The sequence below is a fragment of the Castor canadensis genome, chromosome 4, assembly GCF_047511655.1.
Source record: "Castor canadensis chromosome 4, mCasCan1.hap1v2, whole genome shotgun sequence".
In the NCBI taxonomy this organism is placed as follows: domain Eukaryota; kingdom Metazoa; phylum Chordata; class Mammalia; order Rodentia; family Castoridae; genus Castor; species Castor canadensis.
The window spans coordinates 84314319-84325161 of record NC_133389.1 but is presented as its reverse complement, the minus strand read 5'-3'; positions in this window follow the sequence as shown (position 1 = coordinate 84325161).

Genomic DNA, 10843 nt, shown 5'->3' with positions numbered 1-10843 from the left:
ATGACAATCTGTGGCGTGATAGCACTTAATACGTAAGTGCAGAGACATGTAAATAATATTGATCTCCTTATAGGAATGGACTTCTCTTTATTCAAATTCCCATGAAGCCCAACAGGTGTAGGCTGAACTCATGAGAGAATGGCCTTTCTCTCTAGTCTCAGACACCACTGAGAATCATTAACTTATTGGCAAGTTGCTTTCCCACTGTGACATTCAGCATTATCATTTGGAAAAGGGTGATTGTATACATGGTGTAAGGGAAAGAATGGGATTTTGGAGCCCAAACATGTTTATTTTAATCCTTCTTTTGAGATCTTGAGCACTTCTTTTTTAAAACCTCTTTGAGCCTGTTTCCTCCATACTACAATGACCTGAAGATAATGCTGCTGACCTTGAAGGGCAGTGAAGCTCAGAAATAATATATTTGGAGCTTTTGGCACCGTCCTTACATGAAGTAAACAGTGCTCAGTAAATGGTGACTGTTTTGTAAGAGCAGCAGGCACTAAGTGTGTTTTCAGGATATGAACTGTGGAGCTCCCATGCTGAGATATTTCTCCCACATGGGGAAGGGTGCGTGGATCGTGTGCACTCTGGACAAGTCAGACTCAAGGTCTAGGATGCACTTGTACTCTGATTGCAGGAGCCAGGAGCCATGCCTAGGCAGCATGGTGGATACCCCCTGCTCCCTACCTGTACATTCATTCTGTCAATCAACCTTTGGAGAATCCTAACACTTGTTCTTCCCAGCAATGTGTGCAGTCATGAAATCACAGAAACTTGGCTGTGGCTGAGAAGTCTCATGTCCTCCCTTAGTTTCCTTTCCCTGAGCCTGAGTAAAGAAACAAGGGAATGGCAGCTGCAAGTCAGACAGGAGTAAATGTGGGCCAGGTGCCCCTCCAGCTGTCTGGATGTATTTGCAAGTGTTGTGTAAGCATATTGTACATGTGTTCGTGTGTGTAACCTGAATACTTATGCAGAAAAACATGCATCTTCAGACTGATGCTTGATGTCACTGGGTGTAGAGAGATGGAGAAAAAGAAAGGGCACCGGTGAGGCGGGTAGAGGGCAGAGTAGGATGGTAGAGAGGACTCTGGGAAAGTGAGCTTGTTCTATGAACAGTTTATTGTGCAATTGATATTTTTATGACCCAGTACTCTCTGAAAGCTATTTGGAAGTCTGCCAAAAATTCCAGTCCTGGAAGATGCAAACATCACTCATCAAAATCTGGGAAGCCAGCAAAGTTGGGTCAATTAGAGGCACAGAAGTTCTGATAAGGAGGTTGGCCTTACTCAGAGGAATTGGGTGTATGGGAAACCCACCAGAGCAAGGCATCGCCCAATGTCCCAAGCTCTCAGGACAAGAAAACTTATGGTACCAGAGAAGATGAACCTTCCATTTGATTAAAGCATGCTCTGTTGCTGGAAACCAAAAATCACAGCAGGAAGAGAACAAATACTTCCCTAGTCTACAGGAATTGTAGAAAATTATTTCTTTCTGGACAACCTTAGAATGAATACATAATTATATCTTATGTATATAGAACATATAATAGGACACATGTCTAAAACGTTATGTATACATGTGCATATATAGTATATACACATATAAATATTCCACTTCCAATCCTTCTCTAGGCACTGTGCTATGTGTTCTGCGGCAGGAAATTAAAATGAATCCAGTTCTGTTTCATATTGGAGTAGCATGAAGACTGTGAAAGGTCCTGTACAGATGGTTTCCAGAGCTAGAAGGTTGCTGAACATAAACTCCATGTAAAATTCCCAGCTTCAGCTCTCCATAGTAGAACACCAGGGGCTTTGTACCCAACCTGGGCTTGTGGTTTTGTATATGGTAGAGTCCCATCAGCTTTGGTGATGGAAGAGCAGGCAAGGAGAGCCAGCTTTTAGAGCTCACAGGCCTCTGGGGAGGGAGCCGTCATTGACATCCAGCGAGAACATCTTACTACGACACATACTTCTAAGTCTTGGCATCACCTGGACAACTTCTGTGTCTCTCCATTCAATCTTGAGAAGCAATGTTGCTGTGGCCAGGTGGGAATATCACCTGGGTTTAAATCCCATCTCTGCCATCTTGGTTGTGTGGTTTTGTGTGTAAGTTCTTTAACCTTTCTGAGCCTCAGTATTTTCACCTGTAGAAATAGACAAAGCAAGTAAGTTTGCAGTGCTACAGTCAAGACTATATGCAATAATTTGTTAAAGGGCTTTCCACAGTTTCTGGAACTCACTTCAGTGCTCAAGAAGTGGTAGCTATAATTATTGACCACGAGAACTTCCTGTGGGGTTAAGCTAGACATAGATAAACTCAGGAAAGAAACAGAGCAAAGGTGCCTGACATGTGGACTCAAGGTCAAGGCAAGTGGTTACTGGATGTCCTACTGATCATAAGGACATATTCTCCTGTAGCCAGGTCCTGAGGTTACTCACAAGCCATCCTTTAAAGTCTACTGCTATGACTAGTGAGCTAAACAGTACTGGCCATATCTTATTAGTCTTCCCTGAGGAAATAGAAAAGGACTGGAGTGGAAGTCTTGAAACCATCCCTGATTCTCCTAAGCAGCTGTTGGGCAAGGAGCAAGTCTCTTGACTTTCTTGGTCTCAGTTTCCCCAACAGTAAAACAAGGATGGTTTCCTAAAGTCCTTCTCAGTTCTAAAATTTTATAACCCTGAAAAGGGCTTTTATTTTCCCCCCTTCCAGGAAATATGGTTACATTGTGTATTTGAGATCAGTTTAGTTTTACTGACTGAGCTTCATGCTACACATACGTGGCTCACTATAAATATACACATACGCATTATGTACACACAGGCATTGAAAGAGGAAATTGTCTCTACACATCAGTGCTTTCAATTGAGCCATCATGTCACTCAGCTATTTATGATGGAGAGAAAAATATGGGTACTGTTTTCCTCTCTCTGGAGGGTCACGCCAGGAGCTCTGTGTGGATGTAAAACTTGTGTTGAGAGAAAGAAATGAGATTTTTACGTGTGAGTGAGTGGTGGAAAATGAGATGAGGTATCTGCTCTTGGATCTCATATTTCCATGCATCAACAGGACCATCTTGTCAGAGTATAAGATTGGGCACACTACAGGATCTCCCTTTCTGTTCTTAAACCCTCCTAGTATATGAATTGGTGTGACTTCTGTTATGCTTGCATTCCTAACATCTGACTATGTCCTTGACCTGTTGACTTTTCTCTCTGTCATTCATGCAATAATGCTACAAGACCTTTGAGAGTGAGTTAGGAAGTGTGCTCAGTGTGGACATGCAGCATTGGAGGGAGCATGTCCAGTGTGCTAGCACGGCTCTGGCAATTGGAGTGTGGCTGGATACCCCAAACTCATCATTTTGACGTACTGAGTATTGAGCGGACCGAGTTCAAGGAACTATGTTCCTTCCCCTCTTCATGGTTGCCTTTGCTTCACTTTGGTAGGAAGACAGAGCCCCTTTAGCCTGAAGTGACACTCATCACATCATGCATGCTAACGCAAATCCTTTCCTCCATCTGGACACAGGAGTGCTGGGGACAACATGCGTGGTGGATGTGGAGCACAAATCTTCAGTGGACAGAGGTTAGTGAGAACTTCCCATGCGAAGCTTGGTTACTATTGAAAGAGGAGTATCAAAGACCTTCAGTTGGCCTAATCTGGCCTGGGGACAGTGAAGTTCTCCCAGAGGAAGCACACTGGAGTTAACCAGGGACAAGGCAGAATTACTGGCTAGGAAACTTCATAACTCTGGAGTCCATAGGGAAAAGTGAGGACCTTCTGGAAGTTTGGTGTGGATTAAGTGCACTGTAGACAAGGGAGAAGAGCATGGAAGAGAAGGGGGTAGGTTGTAGATCATGAAGGTTCTTGTGAGCCATGTTACAAAGTTCTGACTTGGACCCAAAGACAAACAAGCTCTAGGAAGCATCAGCACAGGGGATGTGAGGTGACTGCCACTTTTGAGAGATGTGAACTGGGTCTACTGTGGCATTCCCAGTGAGACCATGGGTCATAACCTAAGGTGCTAGCAGTGGGATGGCAGAAGAGGAAGATTCTGAAGGCATGTTGGTGACTTGCTAGACACAAATAGCTGTCGGAGATCTATGGTCTCATCCCTCCAACTTACACCATCACAGCTACCTCTCAACCATGTTCCCCACAATAGGTGTAGATGGTACGGTCATGGCAACCCCTCTATGGATGAGGGCCCTAGGTTGTAGATAACCCAATCTCCTTGGCCAGTGTAAGCAGAAAGTGGTAAATTTACAGGTTGAGAAAATGCACAGCATCAGCAGGAAGACTGAAGAGGCCAATTCTAGGCAGGTTGTCAGGAGGGATGACCAGCGCCCGCTGCAGAACTGACCTGTCAAAGGCACCACACCCTCTCCAGCATCAGGATGTTGCCACTTTTGCTATCTCCTTGGCAGCCACAATGCTAAACTCTGTCAGGTGGCCATGACTACTGTATCCATTCCATAACTTTGCTCCAAGTCACAGCCTGATGTCCAGACCTTGGGATGAGTGAAATTCAATTGTGTTTGCCTCCTAAGGGCATTGGAAGCTGGGAGATGGAGTTTAGGGGAATATCTCGGGGGAAGATAGGTTTTACATTCAAGATAAAAATCAGAATAGAAACAGAGTATTCAAAAGACTCTGGGCAGCCACAAATGACAGATGCCTACAACACTTCTTTGCTTACCATGTTGACTATCTGGTGCTCTTTGTTTTACATCAACACAGCAGTGTGCAGCAGGAGCATTTTCTTCTTATTCATAGATGAAGAAACTGACTCAAAGAAGTGAGGGGGCTTGCCCAAGGTCACAGCAGGTAATTGGCACTGTCTGATCTTGGACCCTGCTTTGTCTTGTCACCAAAGCCTGCCCTTTTTCCAAGACTGTCCAAGGAACTGTAATCCCATTCATTTCTCACAGAAAAACTCTCAGATCAACCCCATGCTACTCATTCACATTTCTTTTTCCCAATGCCAGCAGGTGATGAGGATAGAGCTGCAGCTACTTATGAAGCGGGGGCATTCTTGGCATGCAAAGACAGGGCTGGGCCAAGCCATAGCCATGTCAGGCTGTATCATTTGAAAGCTGGTCTTGTTAATACACACTGCACACTGCCTCTGTGGGCAATAACAGAAGAAATACAGTCGTTAAATTTTAATTAGGAGGAAAAGAGGTTCATTATTAGTTGTCATTCCACATTGTTTCCTAATTATGCTCATTGCATGATAAAACCAAAGACTGCACTTCACTTGCATTGTTTTTGCTCAGGGCTGATGAAAAAGAAAGGCAAATCCGGATTTTCATTCCAACCCCCCTCCCTTACCTGAAATGCCCCTCTGTAGGCTCAGTCTGAATAGCAGGTAGGTAAGGGGAAAAGATTCAGGAGAGGCATGGGGTTGAACTCTGCCCCACTACTCACCAGATGTCAGGATATTTGTTCCACTCAGTTTGTTCTGCCTTTTTTTTTTGAGATAGGGTCTTGATAAATTCCTCAGGTTGGCCTTAGTCTTCTAGGCTCAAGTTACCCTTCTGCCTCAGCCTCCTGAGTATATGCGACAAAAGGCACTTGCCAACATGCCCAGTTTGTTCTCCTTTTATCAAACTGAAATCATAAGATCTTCTTCCTGAGGCTCTATGAGGATGGCATCGTGTAAGATAACATTCATAAAGAGCCTTTCAGATGCTTTAGTATGGCCAGCTACTTTCATTATAATGTGAGGACTTACTAACAACCAAAGACTCAAATTCCAGACTAAGCAGTGTAGACTGGTTATATAAGTAGTGAGAAATCCCTGAAGACCCTGAGCAGTGAGGACCAGGATGGAGGCCAGGGGTATTTAACATCATTCATTGGGTAATTTATGCTGTAAGGAAGCAACTGAAGGTGTAGAGGAAGAAAATGCATATTCATTTCTAAATATCATTTCATTTAATTGGGTTTTCTAAAAAAGATGTGATTTTTTACTTAATTTTCCTTTTTTAAAAAAATTTGAGAATGAGTTTGCCCATGCCCATTGGTATCAGTTAGTCAGTTTTCCATCACTGTGACAAAATACCTGAGATAAACAACTTAAAACAAGGAAAGATTTATTTTGACTCATGGATTCAGAAGTTTTGGTCCATCATCACTTGGTCCTGTTACTTTTAAGGAGGAGGCAGCATTTCATGGAAGGAGCATGGTCACTCATGGTGACCAGGAAGCAGAAAGAGAGAGAAAGGACCACAGACAAAATATACCCAACAGCACACCTTTACTGACCTATTTCTGCCAACTAGGCCCTCCTCTGAAGGTTTCACCACCCCCCAATAGCCCGTTAAGTTAAGAATGCATGAATGGACTACCCTAGTCATAAATTCTCATGATCCAGTTACCTCCCAATGCCTTACCTCTCAATACTGCTTCACCGGGACCAAGTGTTTAACAAATGAGCCTTTGGGGACCACTTAGGATTCAACCCATAACAATATCATAGAGCCACCATAATGTTTGGCAAGAAATGACAGATCAGCTATAGAGAAGCCCCTTGGGGAAGAGCAAATTGAATGGATTTGGGGTCATTGTGCACCTTTGTGTCATGTGCAGACATTTGGAACTCCCAAATGGGCCCAATACTTCCAAACTTTCTACTTGCCTCAAAATTAATACCTGTATTTATGCTTAGTCATTCAAGGTCTTTGAAATTAAATTCACCTAGGGTGTAGGGAATTGGGAATTTTGCAGTAAGCTGATACCCTTTTTTGTGTGTGGAAAGTTAATTTGCTCCTGCAGAATAAGAGAAAGAAAACAAAAGCTCCAGAATAATTTTTTTCATTTGATACTGAGCCAAATATATTTATTTGGGTTAAAATATGGAACTCTCAGAACTGATAGAAAATTCATAGGGCTAAGCATGCCTCATGTGTGGCATGGTGTAGAAACACTATTGCTGAAGGAAAACTGCTATCTTGACTGATTCTTCTTCAAAGAGCATTTACTGGAATATGAGGTAATGAGTGGTATAAAAAGTAGAAATCTTATTTTTTGTCTTTACAAGCTAAACAGCACCCCAGCCCTTGCATTTAGAGAGAAGGTGGGTGTAAGATTTAACCTAAGAGGGAATGGGGTGAAAAGAAAGGGAAGGACAAATCTCCAAAACAGATATAGACAATTCATTGCTTAATAGGGGATAGCTTCTGAAAAATATGCTCTTATGCAATTTTGTGTGAGAATATGATAGAGTGTATTTACTAAGCATATTTACTAAGATGACTGTGATTTCACTATGTGATGTAATTTTATGGGACCACGGTCACATATGCAGTCTGTCAGAAAGGTCATCATGTGGCATATGAGTATATTTAGATAAAATGAAGGATTTTCAAAAGCCCTGCTGATCTGAATCTTGAGCTGTTACCCATGACCAGTTGTAGGTCCAGTAGAGTGCAGCAATCAGCGGTGCCATTGGAGATCATGGATTCAGGATTGAAGTGTGAGAGTTCTGTGCTGCCTGAGTGGGAGACAGTGGTTTAGGATCAATGACAGGTATTCAGTGCTGGAAGCAAGGGGTCAAACTGTAGGTGGGGTTGGCAGAGAGATCCTGCAAAGTGGTGAGGTGGCTACTTGCTGAGGAAGACCTCGCCTCTCAGGGCTGGTCCTCAGCTCCATAGTTACTGAATTGCACCCTGGTCTACACTTCTAGGAGTATTCATGAGTGAGACTCCTACTTACTTTAACCAAACTCCCAGAGACAGAAGCAGACTCCTGGCCCAACAGGCAAGAGTTGGCCACAACTATTGGCTTTTAAACCATGCTCTGGGGTGTCTGTACCTTCCGCAATCGTGGCTGGACTGAGCGACAAAGTTTTGGGGACCCCTGCATCTGCCTGATACAGAACTGCTTTCCTTTTATTCACTTTTCATACTGAAATTCTACATAAGATTTTGTTAAGCTATTTGGAAATCTCTTTGCCTAAATAAATAAATATCTGTTACGAAAGTCTTTTTCATTTGGAAATAGAGCTATCCTTTCTGATGAGAAAGGCAAAACATGTTTGATGTGAAATATTTGAAAAACACTGAAAAATAGGAAGAAAAAAATTCAGTCATTAAGACTGCCACCATTAATGTATTTTTATGTATCTTCCTTATGACTTTTGTGATTATATATATATATATAATATATATTATATATGTGATACAACTCAAGAACAGTCAAAAGGAAGAGATAGATAGGAGTGGTTCAAGGAAGGAGACAAAGATTCTCCTCTTGGGACCAGCCACCTTCTTAGTACATCAGTGGATTCACCAACCCCTAAACTCCTTTGTACATATTTTATATGATTCAGGTAGTACTGTCTCTGTATTAACCAATATTTTTCATAATTAATTTTTTACTTAAAATGATTTGAAAAGTATCTGGGATGGATGTATCACAACCAGCTATTGCTCTTACTATTCTTGCTTTTGCTATGTCTATTATAAGCAACTTCACACGTAAAACTCTCCCAAATTTTGGGTTGCTTTCTAAGGGTCAGTTGTCAGCTATAGTATTTTAGGTTTAAAACAGCTGAGTATTTTAAGGGTTTATGTGATATAATGCAAAATTATGCTACAAAAGTGTTTATTCTGACTTTCTTTTCCACAGGCCACTTGTGCAATGACCCTTGCATCATAATTTCACAACAGCTGGATAGTTCTATTTTAAAAACATTATCTTGTTTCTTTGGTTGCCAGTGAATTTGAGTATTATTTTTGTGTTTGTTATCTTGTTGTGTTTTTAGGGTGTTCATTTGAAAGAACAAATCTGAGACTTTGCTTTCCTTCTTACAAAGTCCCTTTGTCTGGGACAAAATCCTATGTCACATCCTGGGTGTGAGCACTGTCATTCAGCCAGAGAAATCTTTTCCAGCCACCACTTTTCATGCGAGCTCTCTGTGACTTTGGACGCATCCCTTGATCTTTCTTAGCTTTACTTTTCTCAGCAACAAAAATGGGAATAGTGACATCAACCTCCTGGAGTCATAATGAAGATTAAATGAGCTGTCCTGTCTGGTCCTTGGCAGAATATTTGCGACAGAATGAGCTCTACAAATGCCAAACTGCACCCAAGCACACAGGGCCGTTCTTGCTGCTTCTTGGATAGGTTTTTTTTTTTTCCTGATTTTGAATAGCTTATTAAAGGAAAGGTGAATCATCAATTTCAAATTATACAAAAGGAAAAAAACCCCTCATATTGCAAATGCACAATTCACAGAATTACTAGCAAAGCCAATCAAGGAGACACTGAAAATACAAAAATTTGATTGACTTCAAACTGAACTGGGAACCCATTGGAGTAGATTTTAAACCTTTGTTCTTGCGTGGTGTTCTGGAATTCTAAGTCAGCATATGTTTTCCACAGGAGATTGTAAAGCAAAGGGTCAATCTGTGCATGTGCCAGGGCCCCTCAGGACTTGTGCTCTGGCAAGAACCGCAGACAGGCTGGGCAGCCCTGCCCCTTGACTTCCAGTGAAGCCTACATTTCTAGGAGAAGGTCGGACCCCAGCTCCCTTAACTGGAGCCCAGGAATTGCTGAATTCACATTTTTGATGAAATTTGCATTTTTGATCTTTTATTTTTAAATTGTACAAATGTTGAGGGAAAATTTGTTTTATGTCTATTTACTAAAAGGATGAATAAAATCCATTTTGCTTTCCCTCACAAAAGATACTCATCGGGTGCACAGAATTTTAAAAATTGTTTTAATTTTTGGTAAAAATGGAAAGCCTCATGATTCTGTTGCAGCTATTTTAAAAACCATCCCAGAAACAGTTATGGACAGATTGGTTTGGAAACTCTGAGGCTTCCAGAAAGGAAGAAACTAAGGGGACTTTTACAAACAATAGCAGCAAGTCATAAAAACTAAGCAGATTGTAATTTTAACCACTGAAGACTGTCCTGAAGATTCATAATTTCTTTCCCCCAAAGAATTATTCTAAATATCCACATTTAACCCAGAAATGTAGCTGCATTTCAAGGTAAGTGTAGGAACTTTGCCTTCTAAGCACAGACTTCCATGCAGCACATAACTTCTATAATTGGTAAACTTCATTCATAGAATTAACACCTTAAGGGTATCGAGTGCATGGGAAGTAGACACAGTTATGTTACACTGAAAATTACTTCTGAGTGGCAAAGGATTTCTTCCTGATTATTTTCATAGGAAAATGAAAGTCTGGGTAACTTGAATATGGTAGGGCATGAAATAAGTGGTAAAAACAGCAAACTGATAACTTGAGAACCATTTTTGTTTTACTGAGAATACTTTATTTGCTGGTAGAAGTTGCTAAAAATGCACAGAACGAATACCAATAGAAAATGCAATGTATTCGGATCTCCCTATTCTATATAAAATGAACGGTGTACAGCATCTGTTGGAAAATGGCTGCATGGGCATTTCTTATTTTATGTCCACATATAAATAAAAATAAACCTTTTTATTCAAGAGTATATAAAATCTGGGAATTCATATCATATCCTCAAAGGGTGTGTGGTTTTTTGCAGAGATGCACGATGTCACAGTTTCATCTTCGCATCTTCCTTTAATGCATATGTGTTCTTAGGAATACTCTCTCCCAGGCATGCCCAGCTGGAAACTCTTCACCCATAAGAACCAACTCACAGGGTTCACAGCTCTGTGACCCCAGGACAAAAGACAAAACGCCTTTTATGAGAGTAACAGCCAGTGTTCCACAATTATCTTCTACTCACCAGATACCGTGTTAGCCCTATACATTTATTAACTCACTTCAGCTCAGGACAGCACATAAAAGAGATGATATTACTATGTTTAATAAATGGGTAAATGGAGG